Source organism: Monodelphis domestica, chromosome 5, assembly GCF_027887165.1.
Source record: "Monodelphis domestica isolate mMonDom1 chromosome 5, mMonDom1.pri, whole genome shotgun sequence".
Taxonomy (NCBI): Eukaryota; Metazoa; Chordata; class Mammalia; order Didelphimorphia; family Didelphidae; genus Monodelphis; species Monodelphis domestica.
The window spans coordinates 206,878,784-206,898,095 of record NC_077231.1 but is presented as its reverse complement, the minus strand read 5'-3'; the positions used below and the strand labels follow the sequence as shown (position 1 = coordinate 206,898,095).

The window sequence follows — 19,312 nt, the reverse complement described above, 5'->3', positions numbered from 1 at the left end:
AAATATTTGGATAACATTCTGAAGATAGAGAAAACGCAGGACAAGGTACACGGTGATGTACCTGGTTGTGATCGTTCAATTGTTTAGCCATTTCCAGTTCTACATGACCCAATAGGGTTTTCTCTAATGTACAGGTGAGGAACTGAGGCAAATAGGGATTAAGGGACCTTTTCCCTGGGTCACACAGCTACTAAATGTCTGAGGCCAGATTTAAATTCAGATCTTCCTGACGCCCGGGCCAGTGCTCTATCGACTGTACCACCTAGCCGCCCAACACATCTGGCGGAGTGGCTTTAAAAAAATCAATAGCAAAAGTAAAAGCAAAAGCAAAGTTTCTTGTTTCTGGGATTCTGCCCTGTGTATCAGATGAAATGCCCAGCCTCTAAAAGCGGTTTTAATGACTTCAGTGGATCTTTTCCCTTCTCGTGTCTTTAGTAATTCACATCTACCCTTTTCAAGTCATTTACAAATCACTTCTGGCCACAGAATTGGTCTTGGCTGAACAATCAACTCTAATAGCATTAATGGAAGAGAAGACAATGCAAATATGTCAAATCACAGATAAAAGAAACCTTTATAAAATAAACCACACACTCTCTGCCTTCTCCTACCCTTCAGGAACAACTCGCTTGACTATGGTGTAGTATTAAAGCTTCCCATACAGAAACAAGGCTTGACCTAGCTGCTGAACATGTCCAGAACCAAATAACTAATTGAAAGTCTGGAGGTGGAGAGAGAAGGATGGGATGATATGGCTGGGAAGGAAGCAGTTGGGAGAGGTTGGGAAAGAGGGCCAGGAAAAAAAAATTAGGTTCAGCATATATGAAATCTGCATAGGGCAGAGAAGGTATAAATTTAGGAATAAGCAGGACCCTGAGACACTGAGGAAAGTATCTGTAGTCCTAGGAACCACCAAACTACCCCTGTAATCTTGTACAAGTCACTTGACATCATCTAGGCCTTAGTTTTCTCATCAGTAAAAGTTGGACTAGTTAATCTTCACTTCAGTCTCTAGATCTATGATTTTATTGCTAATAATCTGTTCACTTAAATAACCTATATGGACATTTTGTGTATTTATCTGGTTTATCTTTAATGGTCCCATCTTGCTTGGGGGTAATCCACTTAAACTAAGGGCACAGAGGCAGCAGGTTTCTGCAGCTAGATAACTGACAAACACCTTGAAGGCTTTCAATCAATGGACCCATCTTAGCCATCTCAAATAAATACTGGTATTTTCTTCATTCCAAGCACTTGTTTTTCATTAGAAAAGGAGCCATTATACTTTTAATCTGTTCTTTTCTTTGAGTTTCAGTACATATTAAAGACATTTGCTTTAAAGGAATACTGGTTGCCTGAGAAACTCTTATTTTTTAAAAAAAATTATTTATTTAATTTAGAATATTTTTTCATGGTTACATGATTCATATTCCTTCTCTCCCCTTCTCCCCCCTCCCATAGCCAATAAACAATTTAACTGAGTTTTACATGTATCATTGACCAAGACCTATTTCCATATTATTAATATTTGCATTAGAGTGATTATTTAGAGTCTGCATCCCCAATCATATCCCCCACTGAACCGTGTGATCAATCATATGTTTTTTGTCTGTGTTTCTATTCCCACAGTTCTTTCTCTGGATGTGGATAGTGTTCTTTCTCATTAGTCCCTCAGAATTGTCCTGGATCATTGCATTGCCACTAGTAGAGTGTTCATTACATTCAATTATGCCACAGTGTATCAGTCACTGTGTACAATGTTCTGGTTCTGCTCCTTTTGCTCTGCATCACTTCCTGGAGGTTGTTCCAGTCTCCATGGAATTCCTCCACTTTATTATTCCTTTGAGCACAATAGTATTCCATCACCAACATATACCACAATTTGTTCAGCCATTCCCCAATCAAAGGGCATCCCCTCATTTTCCAATTTTTGGCCACCACAAAGAGCGCAGCTATGAATATTCTTGTACAGATCTTTTTCCTTATTATCTCTTTGGGGTACAAGCCCAGCAGTGCTATGGCTGGATCAAAGGGCAGACAGTCTTTTGTCGCCCTTTGGGCATAGTTCCAAATTGCCCTCCAGAATGGTTGGATCACTTCACAACTCCACCAGCAATGCATCAATAACCCAATTTTGCCACATCCCCTCCAGCATTCATTACTTTCCATAGATGTCATGTTAGCCAATCTGCTAGGTGGGAGGTGGCACTTCGGAGTTGTTTTGATTTGCATTTCTGAGAAACTCTTATTAAAGGTAAGTGAGGCAAGAGTGACATGAAGGTAGGTGGTCTTACCCAAGACGAAAATTTGCTACAATACCTGTCCTTTCCTCTCACCTGAAGAGGGATTTTTTTTTTAAAACCCTATAGAATCTGCCTAGTGGGTGACCTATTAGTAACACAGGAAACACATGCGCTTAATATAAAGAATATGGACTAAATACACACAAGATAGGAAAACAAATATGTTTAATAGACTCACACTCAAGATGGTGAAATTTATCACTATTGGTGAGACATCTTAAAGAACAAATATAACCACCCATCTTGTTCCCTTACGCCAACATTTCCAGAAGTAAGAGAAAGGAAACAAGATGATGAATGGAAGCATTTGTGATAAATTAAGATTACCTTCACACAGTGAAGTCTTTTTAGTTTAGCCAAGAGTGAACACAGCCAAGTGTCCACATAAATCCTAGAAAGCTATTGAATGTGGCCTCTGATGGGTCCTTGGCAATAGCTTAAAAATCATTCAAAGCTCTGTTCCCCTTTCAACAGTAGGTATCTCCTTTAATTATTTCTAGGACAATAATGAATCTGGGGCAATTACTAGGAAAATGGAACTAAAGAGGGATAGATTATGGACTTTCCTTACCCTGATAATGTATTCCAAAAGGAAATTATAAGAATGGCAAGTTCTTGGAAATAGCACTGTATCCCCTTTAGTCTCATTTATATGGCATTGAATCTCTAGAAACGGTCTTTCTTAGATGACTGATACACACTACTATGTTTTTGTATCCTCACATACCAAATTCAAAATTTGGACAGCAGTAATATAACTATGAAATCAGAAGTTTCCATTACTTCTAGGCTTCTTCTACCCTAAGCCCAATTACCTACAATTTGAATTTCTGATTTAGACAGATGAATGTCACCAGTGGAAACATTTAGGTTTTCATTTTTTTTTGTTGTTTCCACATGTTTCTCTGTCTATATCTACCTATTACTTGCAAAGTGCTTTACAAATGTTGAAGTACAATGTAAAACATCGGTTATTATTATCATTTTTGTCTCTCTGTAGTCTCTCCCCTAAAGTTGCAACTCTATTGTGTCATAAACTGGGTAACAGAACAACAATTGGAAAAAGTGATGGCTTTTTAATCAGAGGACATGGGTTCAAGTTATATTTTTGGTGCTTCCTACATGTAAGACATTGGGCAAGTCATTAAACCATTCTGTCATTTACAAAATGAGTAGGCTTGTTTGTATGATCTCTGAGGTCCCATGTGGCTCAAAATCTGTAATCTCATCATCCTATGACCTAACACAAATGTACTAGCTATACAAAACATGTCAACATTTAATTAGCATATACTTATTTGCCTTATAATTTGGGAGAGTTAAATTAGGATTAAAGCTTGGAGCAATCCCAGGTAAATATGACTTCTGTCTTCTCAAATCTCCTATGTTAAGATTCTCTGATAAGGGCTTCATTTATCAAATATATAGAGAACTAAGTAAAATTTATAGGGATACAAAATATTCCCTAACTGACAAATGGTCAAAGGACATGAACAAGCAATTCTTAGATGAAGAAATTAAAACTATTTTTGGTCATGTGAAAAAATGTTCCAAATCACTATTGATTTGAGAAATGCAAATTAAGGCATCTCTGAAGTATCACCTCATACCTACCAGACAAGCTTAACATGACAAAAAAGGAAAATGATAAATGTTGGAGGGGATGTGAAAAAAGGGGATAGTACTATACTGCTGGTGTCACTGTGAACTGACCCAACCATTCTGGAGAGCAATCTGGAACCAGGCCCAAAGGGCCTACCCTTTGACCCAGCAATACCACCACTAGGTCTGTATCCCATAGAGATTAAAGATGGAGGAAAAAGAACCTCCCAGGACAAAAATTCTAAGCAGCTCTTCTTGGGGTGGCAAAGAACTGGAAACTAAGGGATGCCATTCATTGGGGAATGGCTGAACAAGTTGTGGTATATGATTTTAATGTGGTACGTGATCTACCCATGGCCTCATGGCTAATAGGTGAGAGGTAGGACTTGAACTCAAGCCTTCCAGATTCCAAGGTCAGGCCTCTATCCATTATACCACACCACCTCTAATGGAAAAGAGTGTAAGATGGAACTCCTCTAAAATTAAAGGTCTGGGAATTCTCTTATTAAATAAGCACTTGTCATGTATCACTGCATACATGAGGCCAGCTAGGTGGCACAGTGGATAGAGCACTGAGTTTATAGTCAAGAACACCTGAGTTCAAATCCTGTCTCATACACTAAGTAGCTAGTCACAGTGACCCTGGGCTAGTCACTTAATATATTAGCTTCGGTTTCCTCATTGGCAAAATAAGCTTAGGGAATGAATAGTAAGCCACTACAGAATCCTTGCTAAGAAAGCTGCAAATGGGGTTACGAAGCGTCAGACACAACTGAAACAACTTTAGAACAACCACCATATGCCAGGGATTGTGCTAGGCAAAGCAAAGATAATGGGATGGGAACTCTAAAATGAGGAGACTGCACTGGATGGAGGGTCTCTGAAGGCCCTTCCACTCGAGATCTATGATCATATGAAATACATGCAAAATATACACAAAGGATTTCAGTCATTTGTAGAGAAGGGCGATTTTTACCTCAGGTGGTCTTCATGAACAAGGTGATGTTTGAGCATAGCTTTGAAGGAGGCTGGGGATGCTGGAAGGTAGAGGTGAAAAGGGAATGCCCAGAGCACAGGGACACTGCTTGTGCCAAGGACATGGGCATGGGAGAAAATGTCACATATGAAAAATGGAAACAGCCCTTTGAGGGCATCAGAACTGCTTTTTGGTTTGTCTTTGCATCCCTAATTCCTAGTATAGTGCTTTCCCACACAGTAGGCTCTTTAAAAAATGCTTGTTGGATCAGACTGGATTGGACAAGGACTGGATTGATTTATGTATGATTTGTTTTTACCAACTAGCTTTTAAGAGATTTATTGTAGGGGAAGGGGAGAAGGAGAGGATACTTTATGCTTTTCCTGTGCATTTCTATCCACACAACATTTATTCCATTGTAGGCAATCAGTCAATATTTACTCCATGGTTGACTTTTTCTTTACAGAAGAATTTACCTTTGATTTTCTTGAAAAAGCTAATTCCTATGGATATTTCTAGATCATCACACTTTCTTTCTTTCAGCATTTTAATTTCTTTCCCATTGCAGTGCTCTTTCAAATGGTTGTACAATGTTCTCTGAAAGGATTTCAGTCTCTTAAAAGAAGAGGATTCATGAGTTAACCGAGCCTAGGTCAATAGTCTTGGATCAGGGGAAACTAGAATAGGTTCATTTCAATTCAACAACCATCCATAATATATGTAAAGCGTTACAGCAGACACTGGGGAAAATATGAACTGTAGACCAAAGGATCTTGGATTTTGACCTAGAAGAGGACTCAGAGGTCACCCATTTTAGACATGAGGAAACAGAAGCTCATAAAAGTGAAGGGAGTCCCCTAAGGTCACACAGGTGGTCACTGATGGAGACAGGAACGGAGCCCAGGTTTTCTGCCTCCAAAGCTGGGCCCCACTAGACCATCCGCCTCTAATATGATATGGTTCCTCTACTCGTGGAGTGTACAGCAGGTATACTCCTATCCTAAAGATAAATTAAAGGATTGGAAGAAGAAAGAGCCATGTGGGCTAGAGTGGCAGAAAAGGGAAGAACCCTGGCTAAGAGGATGCCCCTTTCCAAGGAGGGAAAGCCTAAATGAGAAGAGATTTTGTGGAAAATTAAAGGACTTGCAATTGAAGGCATAAGATGTGGCAATATGGTGCCTGGCCTCTCTTCAATAAATTAGGTTTAAGGAAAATGATTGGCGTTTCAAAAGACAGAGCAGGTTAGGCTGGGAGAACTGAGACTTAACATCTGGGAAAAGAGGTAAGACCAAGGGAGAAAAAGGGCAACCCTCATGGCAGATTTCACTGGGCCTTAACTACTGTCCCAGTTTAATCCATATCTTTAAATAGATCTGAGATAAGAAAAAAGATTAATAAGCGTATGTCACGTCTCAGATATTGGCCACAGTACTCAGCAAAATCGAAGCTGGATATGCAAAGGCCTTTTTAGCAATGTTTCTATATCCTTCTAAATTGTTCACCATGGCATTAACACATAAATCTTCCCTGTCTACCTACCTATCTAGCTATTCCTTTCCTTCTATGCCATAACAACCACATCCAAGTAAGAGATGACTACAGTGTCTCGCATACAATGGGCACTTAACCGATATGGGCTGAATTGAGTAAGATTAGTATGAGATTTTTTTGACACTATTAAGTGCCTGCATAGTATCAAATGCTGAGAATAAATTCAAAAGATCTAAGCATTTTTATTACTTGAAATAAAACAGAAAAAGCACATAGAAAACCCCACGTCACTGAATTTTTAACAATGTGAATCAGTGTGATCCCCCCACTAAATGCCTCACTAGATTATTGTTTATGTCTAGGTCAAATATTAGGATATTTTCTTCATTTACTGAAAATCTGATGTTAATGGGAGCTAAACTAGTGTTGTATAATAATAATAATAATAATAATAATAATAATAATAATACTTCTAATTTAATCACCCATAATACAAATGGATATGTTTTTAGTTGATTCCAAGTTAATTGCCAAACTTTTATGTTTAATTTGAATATTTCTGTCTCTCTCATTCAGATCTGATGGGCAATGTTCCTAAATCCATCTCTGACCTTCATTTAATCAAGCAAAAAAATTATTTTAGTAAAGTTGCTTCTTCCTTTGTCCTAATTTAATATATTTATGCTTTCTTGTGCATTTTTTTAAAAAAATAGTTTTTAGGTGTTTGGATACAGAAAAATAAATGTCTCCATTTCAGAAAGCATTTTGTCATAGTTGGCAAAAGAAGTCCAAAATATTCCATTAGACCAATCTTTTACCTCTTCCTCCTGTTCTTCTTTAGTTCCCTTTAAACACTGTTTCCCCTCATCCCCCCCCCTTTTTTTTGCCATTTAGCCTCTCTAACCTTGTCCTCCAGGACCTTTCTGATTGAATTCATGCTGTTAAGACAAGATTTCTCAACAAAGTTTCTTGATCTAAAGTTATAGTAAGGCATTAGGAGCTTCTGATCCCCCTCTCCCCCTTAGTATTAAAAGAGATCTTAAAAATGATCTCACCCAGCTCCTCGTTTCTACAAATGAGGAAGCCAAGGCACAGGGAGTTGACATGACTTCTCTAAGCCAGGACAGAAGATGGTTTTCATATTTGTTCTCCAAATCTTTAGCATTGGTCTTCTGTTACTTCCCAGGTTAGGACATTTTTTTTCTCCTTAGTTTTCATCATTTTCTTTTTCTATTGGAAAGATGGCTAATTTTTTTGTAAAGATTCATTTTTTTCTTGTTCTTCCATTATTTCTTATTAAAATTTTAAACACCACTCCAAAGAAAAGTTGGGAGTGGTAATTATCAGGCTTCCTTCAATGGGAAGAGATTATTTTAGCTATCTTCTAATCATGCTAATTTAATTGTTTCATAAAAACAGTAAAAATAAATCTCAAAAGTATTACTACTTATCCAACACAGCCTAGACCTAATGAAAGAATCTTTTTAAAGTTTCTAAATATTCCCAGGTTGTTGTCATCTTCATCTTCTTCTTCCTCCTCCTCTTCTTACTCCTGCTTCTCGTCTCTTCCTCCTCCTCCCCCTTCCTTCTTTTTGTAATTTCTTCTCATTTCCCTTTGCAATTACTTTTGAATAATCTATTCTCCACAACAAGTTGAGCATGTTTAGTTTTAAGTCTCATACTTTGCCTCTCAGTAAATGTGTTTTTTCCTTCTTTTTTCTACTATAATCATTTTCCATTTTCATTGCCTTTGAGAGTTAGAAAAATAAATGGTCCTTAGACATTCTAGCACATTGTTTCTCCTGGATATATTCTAATAATGTGTTCAAACATTCACTAGAGCTCTTGGCTAGAACAGCAGCCACGACACAGAAGAATAGGAGCTCAAATTTCCATAGCATTTCATGGTTTACAGTGTGCTTTCCTAATACACTAATAGGCCAATAACAACAAAAGGCAAAAGCTGTAGTAAGACAGGCCAAGTGATAAAGCCTTGTGAATTACAGAAAGTGTTGAATTTAGAATACCAGTGATGGAGCTCAGGACAATGCCCAGGAACAGAGCCTTAGTCTAAATTCCCAAGCACATTCAATTCCTTATCAATGATTATGCTGGTCGATTACTATTATTCTAGTAGACTGTGTAACATCTCTAATCCCTAAACAGACTTATATTCTTATCATTCGTCTGACAGCCAGGAGGTAAAATGCTTTCTGATTTAGAGTACTTATGTGTTCTTTACACCTCATAGGCAGAATAACCTAGTCTGACTACTCACACATCCTTTTGCTTAAGGAATTTATAAAATTTGCACTAAGGAAAAAAAAAGCATCTTAGTCTATGAATAGAACTAATAGTTCTTTGACTCCAATCAAATGAACATCAATTTTCTGAAATATGTCACTATGCCTATTAAAAAAATAACAAATCAAACCCTGTTTTCTAGCCTTTGCTTATCAGAGGTGTAAATGTTCACACTGAGAAGCTGACAGTCAGCTCTCATCCTGGAGTGGCTCCAGCACACCTCTGTCTATGGGGCACCTGGAACCCTGGATTTTTATTAGGTAAAACCTAACTAGGACCTAAAAGGGAGTGCAAAAGAAGGCATGAGTAAGGACTCCATTTTTTTTTTTTTAAGGATAGAGATGGGAACTGGATCTGTGACTTCACAAGCATAGGGAATTCTTGAGTGAGGAAATGTCTACCAATAGAGGTGAGCACATTCTCTGTAACATAATCTTGGAGAATTATGCAGAGCCAGAGGCCGCCCTGGGGTTCATAACATCCTGAGTGTGGGCCCCAACCAGATTAAAAATGGAATTGGGAAATATTTAACAGACTAAACAAAACACAATGAAACAGAGATAATATTACATTTCAAAGCTAAGTGAATACGCATCCTTCTGTATGGAAGAATGGTCGCTGTGTTTGAGTTTGACAACACTGACCTGTAGGACAAAGAAGGTAAGGGACTTGTCCAGGTTCACACAGTTTGTGTCAGAGGTTGGACACAGACCCAGGTCTTACTGGTTTTGACGTCAGCTTTCTATTCACTGCACCACAGCCTCTCACATCATTAACATCTTTCTTTAAACATACTTTTCCATTTATTCAAAATTTTGTCTGAAAATCATCTATTTTCAAAGCTACAAACGAGAAGAAAGGGCCATATCTGGTAATGAAGGTGCTCTAACCTTTATTCAAAGCAAAGAGCACATGCAGTTCTTCATATTCATACAAGTGCCAAGTAGCTGTATGAGTTTTAAAAATTAATTACAGGAAGTGAAGCCTGCCGTCTCCTACTCTTGGCTGATGCCAAGTTCCATGGCCCTATAATGCACTTAATCAAGCTTCTTTGTCAAGCCCTAGAATATTAATGAAAATTCTTCTAGTACTTACCTTGGCTTTCAAATTTTAATCACGATGGAGAATGTGACAGGCTAAGATGACAGAATCAATCACACCAAAACAGATCAGACCTGCAGGTCACCCTCTTCCCTTGCCATTTTCTTAAAATAAACATTATAGATTTATTAGAACCTGAGGTAAGATTGGGAAGAAGTATGACTCAATTGGCTAAAGGACAATCTAGAAAAGCTCACTCCTGAATGCTAATCTGGCCCTTCCATGACCTTAAAGACTTGTGGAGACCCACTCTTTGGCTTCAATTTCTCTTCCAAACAAGACTAAAAAACTCACCTTTTATCTTTAAAGGACTGTGAGAATCATCTAAATGCAGAGCCTCAGAGTTAGAAAGAACCTCTGAAGCCATCTAGCAGCAAGGCAGAGGGCTCTGCATCTGGAGTCAAAAAGACTTGATTAAAAAATCCTGGTTCAAACACTCAGGCTGTAGGCCCCCCTGGCACATCTCCTCACCTCGCCATACCTCTGTTTCCTCATCTGTCAAATGAGGAGATTGAACCAGACGGCTTCTAAGGTCTCTTCTAAGCCTAAATCTATCATCCTCTGGTCTTATGTAAAAACTGACAATATGAGAAAAGCTATCACTGAAGAGTGTCTATTGCCTAATGGATGCCCCATAAAGTTGGTCCCAAAGAACTTAAATTTGAAACAGACAGTACTAATGGATGATTAGGGCCTGGAATTGAATGGAAAAGAGTGGATTTCATTGCTTTGGGGCACATGCAAAGCTCATTTACTTCCCAAGCTTCCCATGAAACAAAGGCCCTTCATTTTAATACTAACATTCTACTCTGGTTATTATGTGGCAGTGAGTTATGGGCTACAAATAACTAAAGATGAGTACGATATAGAGGGCAGGGAGTGCATTAGGGTGTGAGTAGGTTGAAGCAGATAACTAACAATGGACTCCAAAAAAAGAGCAAGAATAAATGATGCCATCATGAATTGCATGATAGAAAGGAAACATGGCTTGGTCATGTGGCAGGAGTGTGAGATGGTGGGTGAACAACCAAAATGTGGTGGTGGTTTTCTTGTAATGTCAGAAGAAAACAAGGAAGATCTCCAGGACCCTGGATGGGCTCCGTCCTCTGGTGAGCTTTGAAGACAGATGAACCAGAGTCCCACAGGATGGGCAGGTGTGGATCAGTCATGATCTATATTAGTCATGTTAAACTCAAATAGAAATGAGTTCTTGTGTCCTCTATATTGACTTAGAAAATGAAGGGTTAGTATTATGTGTTTTATTATCTTTTTATTTTGTTAACTATTTCCCAATTACACTTCAATCTGCTTGGGGCACTCAGGAGAGTTGGGTACTGCATGTGGCCTACAGAAATGCCCCAGGAATTTGATGCCTTGTACCTGTGTTATTAGAGGAAACTCTCAAATAGAAATTGCAGTTCTATCTGATTATTTGTGAGAATAGAAGGCTGTGAAAGGGTTGAACCCTATGGCTTAAGGACTGTCTTAAATTTAGTCATTCCCCTCTTCTCTTTATTGTGGGTATACATGCAGGTGAATACCCTACCTCTCTTCATGCAAATTTCTTTCATCATTATAGAAATTATGCCATACCTTTAGTAGGGCACTACATTTTCTACACAGAACTCCATAAAAGAAATGGAACATGGAGAACTATGAAGGCTTTAGAAGGTTTATGAGTGTACAATTTTGTTCAATATGTGAAAAAATATTCAAATAAAAAAATTTTTTAAATAGTTTGCTTTCCTCCTAGGAAAGAGATAGCTGATAGTCACTCAAATTGTCAAATTTCTTTAGGTCAACCTGACCAATATAGAAGATAAAAGGAATGAAGATTTCATGGCAATTATATGGAAAGTCAGATCAGGGCACTGAGAAAATGAAGAAATACTATATATGCATTCAATTTCTTTTGCAAATAAAACATTATACCCCAGACTATCAAAATAAAGTTTTTTGTCTTATGATGAATCATAAAAAGATGTTAATTATTTAAGTTTATCAAATATTTTACTGTATGAGTTCTTGTAAATGGGAAAAAGACATTATTAGTTAATTTGATATTTGGGAGTCTGAGGTAACTATATTATTTTTTAAAAAATGATTCTTTTTTGTGTGCCACAATGGGCTCATCCCAACATAAAAATAAGTCCTTAACCCACAGAACAACCCCACTTCCCAATTTTATTTAGTTAATTGATTTATTTAGTTATTGATTTTTAATGTTATCTTCATCTATACACTTGCAATTGTAGTGTATATTGTTCATTTAATTCTGCTTTTCTCAGTCTGTATTGTTTACCTGCCTTCTTCATGCTGTCATTCATTATACATTATAGTATAGGGGTCCCCAAACTTTTTACACAGGGGGCCAGTTCACTGTCCCTCAGACTGATGAAGGGCTGGACTATAAAAAAAAAAAACTATGAACAAATCCCTATGCACACTGCATATATCTTATTTTAAGGTTAAAAAAAAGGGAACAAATAAAATATTTAAAATAAAGAACAAGTAAATGGAAATCAACAAACTGACCAGTATTTCAATGGGAGCTATGGGCCTGCTTTTGGTTAATGAGATGCTCAATGTTCGGTTCCATATTTGTCACTGCTAGCCGTAACAAATGATGTAAGTGTTCATCAGTTAGTCTAGATCTGGTTGGAGATTTCAGATGTTTCATTCTGGAAAAAGTCTGTTCACAGACATAAGTGCTGCCAAAGATGGTTGCCATTTTGAGTGCAGGGTTCCTGAGATTAGGATATGTCTCAGAGGGGAGAGATGCATAGAAATTAGGCAAGCTGCTTGACTTGAATGCATCTTTCAGAGAGTCACTATTCTGAAGTTCAGCCAGTTCCATTTGGTAAACTGTATCCACATTTTCAATGTATGTCCTGTTCATGGAGATGAAGCTCTTTAAATCTGAATTGGAACTCCTTTTGCAACTTTTCCAGTGAATTCACACATGTTTCTTTTGGGAATGCAATCAAAGGTTTTTACACTAACAGATTTTGAGTTAAGGGGAAATGGCAGAAATTTTCCTCCTTCACTTTGATAAGGAGGCCTAATTTTACTTCAAATGCTTTCACATGTGATTGCATATCACAGATGAGCTTCCCTTTTCCTTGAAGTTGCACATTGAAACTGTTGAGTAGCTCTGTTACATCTGTCAGAAAGGTGAGGTGCCATTTCCATTCTGCATCATTGAGCTCTGGTACTTCTTTGTTTTTTGAAAGCATAAAAATTGTAATCTGTGGAAGTAAGTCATAGAAATGTCTCAAAACTCTTCCTCGACTCAAGTCAATGGACCTCTGTGTGGTACAGAACATCTTCATAGGCAACATTTAGCTCAGACAGAAATGCCTGAAATTGTCTGTGGTTTAGTGTATTTAGCACTAATGAAGTTAACAAAAGATGCCACAATTTTCATAACAGAGCCCCACTTCAGTGATTTACTACATAGCAGTGCTTGTTGGTGGATGAGGCAGTGTATGGCTATTGGATGAGAATTGTTATGTTTGTCCATCTCTTGGTTAATATGAGCAATTACTCCTTTCTTAGATCCCACCATGCTAGAAGCACCATCAGTTGTCACACTGTCTAGTTTAGCCCAGTCCAACTCCAAATCCTTCACAGTTTGGGAAACCTTTTCATAGATACCCTCTCCTGTAGTTGTTCCTTTGATGCTTTGCAGTGCAGCAAGCTCTTCTGTGACTTCAAAATTGTCATTCGTCCCACGAATAAAAATTAGAAGTTGTGCAGAATCACAAACATCATTGCTCTCATCGAGTGCCAAGGAAAAATAGGAAAGTTTTCTTGCAGAGTTTTGCAAATGCTGATGCAAATTGTCTCCCATTTCTTCAATCCTTCGTGTAATTGTAGATCCTGAAAGACTAACTGTACTAAATAAGTCTGTCTTTTCTGGACACTTCTCTTTGGCCATAGAAAGAAGGCACTCTAACAAATTCTCCCTCCACGAATGGTCTGCCAGTGCATGCTATTAGCTTGGCAACTTGAAAACTTGCTCGCAGTGATGAAATATTTAGCTGCTTCTGCTTCACAAAAGTATTTTGCTGAGTTTTCAATGTATTTTTCAGTTTTAATATTTTATCTTTTCTCACATCTCTGACCAAACAATCATATTTATCTTTATGTTGAGTTTGATAGTGTTGACGCAAATTGTATTCTTTGAACACAGACACTATATTTTGGCATATAAAAAACACAGCTATTTCCTTGTACTGTGTAAAAAATTAATCATAGGTCCACTCTTCTTTGAATATCTAATGCTTCGAGTCAATTTTTCTCTTTCTTTACGTCATTGTTTCCTAGGGATTCCAAATTGGTAAAATACCCATATATACATATGTATATATGGCCCTACAAAAACAATATACCAACAATAATTTTGCCCACACAGAGGCATACAGACTGCACTGCCCATCAATGAGGTCTGATCTGTGCCCATCAATGCAGCCTTCACAGTCCACATCATTTCAACCTTACCAGTGGCCATATTGGTGGAACTCCACTTTTACCTCAGGCTCACACTGGTGCGGTGCAGGAACCAGTACAATTACAGAGCCAATTCCTCCACCACCTTTCCAGTTCACACTACCCTGTGCGAACTGACTGTGATCTGTGAACTCACACAGGAATCTGATCGCATGGTAAGACCCATGGGATCAGATTCCATGGCAGGAAAAAAGAAGGCACTAGTGTGTGTTCTCTTGTAGTCTGTACTTATGGATCTGGATTTATAGACCGTAATATGAAAAACACATGCCTCACTTCCCCCACACAGTACAATGGCAACCATACTCCCCCAAATGCACAATATAATGACCCCTATAACCTCCCTTTACCCAAAAGTCTCTCCCCACATTACTTCACAGTACAATGGCTCGCATACTCTCCCAGATGCACCCTATAATAGGGGCCATTATGTTGTGCATCTGGGGGAATATGGGGGCCATTGTACTACTGTGTTTCCCCCAAAATAAGACACTGTTTTATATTAATTTGACCCCCCCGTAATATTTATTGGGAAAGGAAATTGGATAGGAAAAATGGGGAGTATTGGGAGGTTTGTAGCAGGGTATGGAGGAGAGAGAGAGGAGAGAGGGAATATTGCTTGGTGAGGCAAGGGAGGGAGATGCCCCCTGCTGAGAGGAAATAGCAGGGGTCCGATAAGGTCTGTTTTGCCTTGATGACTGAACTGAAGTTCAGCTCCCTCTATGACCAGAAATGATAGTCCACTTATCTGACTGCGAATTCAAATAATATAAAGTTTAATAACCAGTTGGGATTGGAGTTTTTTCTCAGCTTCAGATCTGAGGCCAGGCCCCAGAGGCTGGCGGAGGGTTTGTTCCACTCCCGTCTACTCTATATCAGTCCTCTTTTGTTTTTTTTAGAACCCTAGCAGTAGACAGAAAGCAATTCTAACCTTCAGAAGCCTATGTCTTCAGGCTGAACCAAGAAGAGCATGCCACTCCAGATTGGGCTGAACAAGCTCCTCTCTTCTCCAACACCAGGAAACCAGTCCCACCTGGCAGGAAGGAAGTGCTAGTCCCAAAACCCAACTGCCACTCCCAGTAGGAAGGAAGTGCTAGTCACAAGACCCAACTTCCACTCCCAGTTGCCCCTTCCCCCACACGAACTGTTACTCTAGTTTCCTTTCCACACCTCCCAAAACAGAGGGTGCCTTATAAAACACTCAGTGGCAGTGTGGGCTTTTCACAGTAGAGGCCCACCGCTGATGTCACAGGCCAGATCACCGCTATCCAATGCCCTTATATAGTACTGGAGGTGGTGCTGGGCCTGTGACACTGTATAGCACTGTCTGGGATAGCGGAGGCTGCAGCGCTGGCTGTGATGGGCCTGTCACACCTTGCACAGGCCCATCATTGCCACCACTATACCAGGCAGCAGCATACACAGTGCGGAATCCCCTCCCCCAGATCTCCGCTCACCATGCTGACATCTTCCATTGTGCAGCCACATAATCCTTTGCGGCACCTCATTCTCATTCAGTTACTCTAGGAATAAGGCACCATGCAAAGGATTATGCCACTAGAAGTAGTACTGTACATGAGTGACGCTGCACTTTGTGGCACTGCCACATACAGTACTCCAGGATCACAGGATGCAGAGGTGTCCCTTCCAGACAGTGTGGTGGAGGCTGGATAAATGGCCTCGGGGGGGGGGGGGCGCATGTGGCCTGTGGGCCATAGTTTGGGGACCCCTGCATTATATATTATACATACACATTCATATTCCATTTATTTATTTCTTAGTGACTGGGAATATAGGTTGTTTTCTTCAGGCTTTTTATTATTAAAAGTAGTTCTGCCAGTAACATTCATGCACATAGGTCTTTTCTTGCTGACATTAACTTTCTTTAGGAATACATATAATACTAGAAATTTCTATGTCAAAAAGAACAATCCATTTAATATGTATTCATTCATAATTCAACTCTTTTGGAATAGTCAAAACAATTCACTGCACTGTTTATTGTGGATTGGTGTGCCTGTTTTACCACAGCCCTTCCAACATTGAATTTTTCCATTTTTTACTATATTTACTAATTTGATGAGAATGATGTAACACCTAAGAACTGTCTTAATTTAGATTTCTATGAGTTTCAGATACTTTGAATAAATTTTCAGATGACTGGTCAGAGTCTACATTTCTTATTTTGAAAAATGTTCAAAGCATATAGTGGGAAATAGTTTTTCCTAATATAAATTTGTATCAATTTCTTATGGATTTTGAAGTCATATCTTTTAATCCTCATTAAATTTCTCCTTTTGTCTTTTATAATGTTTTTGTGCCACAGCCAATTATAAGTTCTTATCTTAACCAGAGTTTTTACAGATATAACTTTCTCTTCTTTTCTAACTTTTAAACATTTTGACTTTTTACATTCATCTCTCTTAATTATTTGAATTTTATTCTGTGAAATGTCAGCTAAACCTTAAAGTGTCAAATTGTTTTGCAGTTTTCTCAGTAGTTTCTGTCAAATAAAGGATCTCTTTCCAAGTAGTTGGGCTATAAATTACTAATTTCTTTCTATATTATCTTGCTTATCTGTTAGGTTTTTATCATTTGGCAGATGTGTATGTTAAAGTCTCTTTCTGGATTTCCCTTTTTTTTTTTCCTACCAAAATCCCGGGAAAAGTCTATCATCCAACTGATATCTATCTTTTCTCATGAAGGAAGATATAAAAGCATATCTTTGGAAAGCTTGTGGGTTTGGTTTCAGAACACTTCAATAAAATAAATGTTGCAATAAAGTGAGTCATGATTTTTTTTATTTCCCAATGCATACAAAAGTTAGGTTTATACTATGCTATAATCTATTAAGTGTGCAATAGTATTATGTCTAAAGAAATAATGTACATTAAGTAAAAATACTTTTGCTAAAAATGCTAAACATTAGCTGAGCCTTCAGCAAGTCATAATCTTTTTGCTGGTAGAGGGTCTTGCCTCAATGTTGCTGGCTGCTGACTGATGAGGGTAATGGATGCTGAAGGTTGGCATGGCTAGGACAATTTCTTAAAATAAGACAGTAATGGAGTTTGTTGCACTGATTGACTCTTCCTTTTACTTGAACACTTAGAGCCCACTGTAGAGTTATTAATAGGCCTAATTTCAATATTGTGGTGTCTCAGGGAATAGGGAGACTGTGAAGAGGAAGACAGATGGGGGAATAGCCAGTCATTGGAACATTCAGAACACACAAGCATTTATCAATTAAGTTAGCTGTCTTAAATCATTGCAATTCATGGTGCTCCCAAACAATTATAATATTAATATAAAAGATAACTGATCACCATAACAGATATAATAATAAATAAAAAGTTTGAAATGTTAAGAGAATTACCAAAATGTGACATAGAGACATGATATGAGCACATCCTGTTGGAAAAATGATGCCAATAGACTTGCTCAATGCAGTGTATCACAAATCTTCAATTTGTAAAAAAAAAAACGCAAAATATGTGAAATACAATAAAGCAAAGTACAATAAAACAGGAGGTATGCCTGTATGATTTTTGGATGTAGGCCAGTTTCATTTACTTTTTGGTGCAAAGGGAAGAGTAGGAGTTTTATTGTCAAAGAGCAGAGGATCAAATCCCACTTAAAGTCAGCCTATATGGTGTTGGGTAAGTCACTTAACCTCTCTGGGCCTCAATTTCCTCATCTTTAAAATGATGAAGTTATACATCTCTCCAGAATTAAATCTAAGACCTTCAATGAACATTATATTCCAGTTTCCTCTTTTATTTCTTTTCAAAAGAATAAGGGTTGGGGGCAGCTGGGTAGCTCAGTGTGTTGAGAGCTAGCCCTAGAGACGGGAGGTCCTAGGTTCAAATATGACCTCAGACACTTCCCAGTTGTGTGACCCCGGGCAAGTCACTTGACCCCCATTGCCCAGCCCTTACCACTCTTCTGCCTTGGAGCCAATACACAGTATTGACTCCAAGACGGAAGGTAAGGGTTTAAAAAAAAAAAGAATAAGGGTTGAATAATTGAGAGTTATGCTCTTTGACATGTGAATTGCTTCTTCCTTTCTGTTTCCAAAATTCCCTGTCTTTGATATTAAAGTTTTAAAAGCTGTTAACAACATTTCCAGGAGAGTTTATATTGGGGTTCTTCTCTGACTGAACTTTATTGGTTCTAGGTTCTAATTGATCTGTATTTCCTCCATTAATTTCCAATATTTTCAGACAATTTTCTTATATAATTTCCTCAAATATTATATTCAATATCTTTGTATTTATACTTTTTAAAAGAATGTAATCATTTTTAGCTTGTTTTATAAAGTTCCATCTTCTCCAGAAGAAAAACACATGACATCATTTGTTTATATGATTTGGGGTTTTGGTTTTAAAAGATTGCTCTATTGCAAAAATGAATAATATGAAAATAGGTATTAAGTGATAACATTTGTATAACCCAGTGGAATTGCTTGTCAGCTCTGGGAGGGGGGAGGGAAGAGGGGGAAGGAAAGAAAATGAACCATGTAAACATGGAAAAATATTTTTTAAAAATGCCTCTGTCTTTGAGGCATTTGCTTTGTTCTGTAGAGTTCACAAATGTTATTCTATTTTTGCTGTCTTTTGTCTTTCCTACAGTGATCTGACATGAGTTATATTCTTATTTTTTTGTGATCTATCTCTGCCACTCTTTTTAAAGAAAGATTACTGTTTTATTAAAATATCCCATTTCCTATTCTAAGTAGCTAAATTTCATGTTTGTCCACATATTAAGAAATTTTATTTTTATCTGGATAGATGTCAAATCTTTTAATTCTTGTTTCCTTTGCTGTATTAATTTTCCTTTCTATAGATTTCTTCTTAATATCTTGTACTTCAGAATATTTCTTTATTATACTTGAGAGACTTTTTTACTTACTGATTTCTTTAGTTTCTTTGCCAATTTTTCTACAAGATTTTTTTCCCTTTCACCTATATTGTTTTTTTTTATTTTATTTGGCATATTTGTTGTGTGGAGTTGATGGAGAAAACTT

General features: G+C 37.8%; 1 protein-coding gene across 1 annotated transcript in view; it reads right to left on the bottom strand.

Annotated features, from left to right (window-relative positions):
• The window catches only part of EXOC4 (exocyst complex component 4), a 940,142-nt gene that overhangs the window by 148,036 nt on the left and 772,794 nt on the right, over positions 1-19,312 (bottom strand). The gene's annotated exons all lie outside the window — the stretch shown is intronic.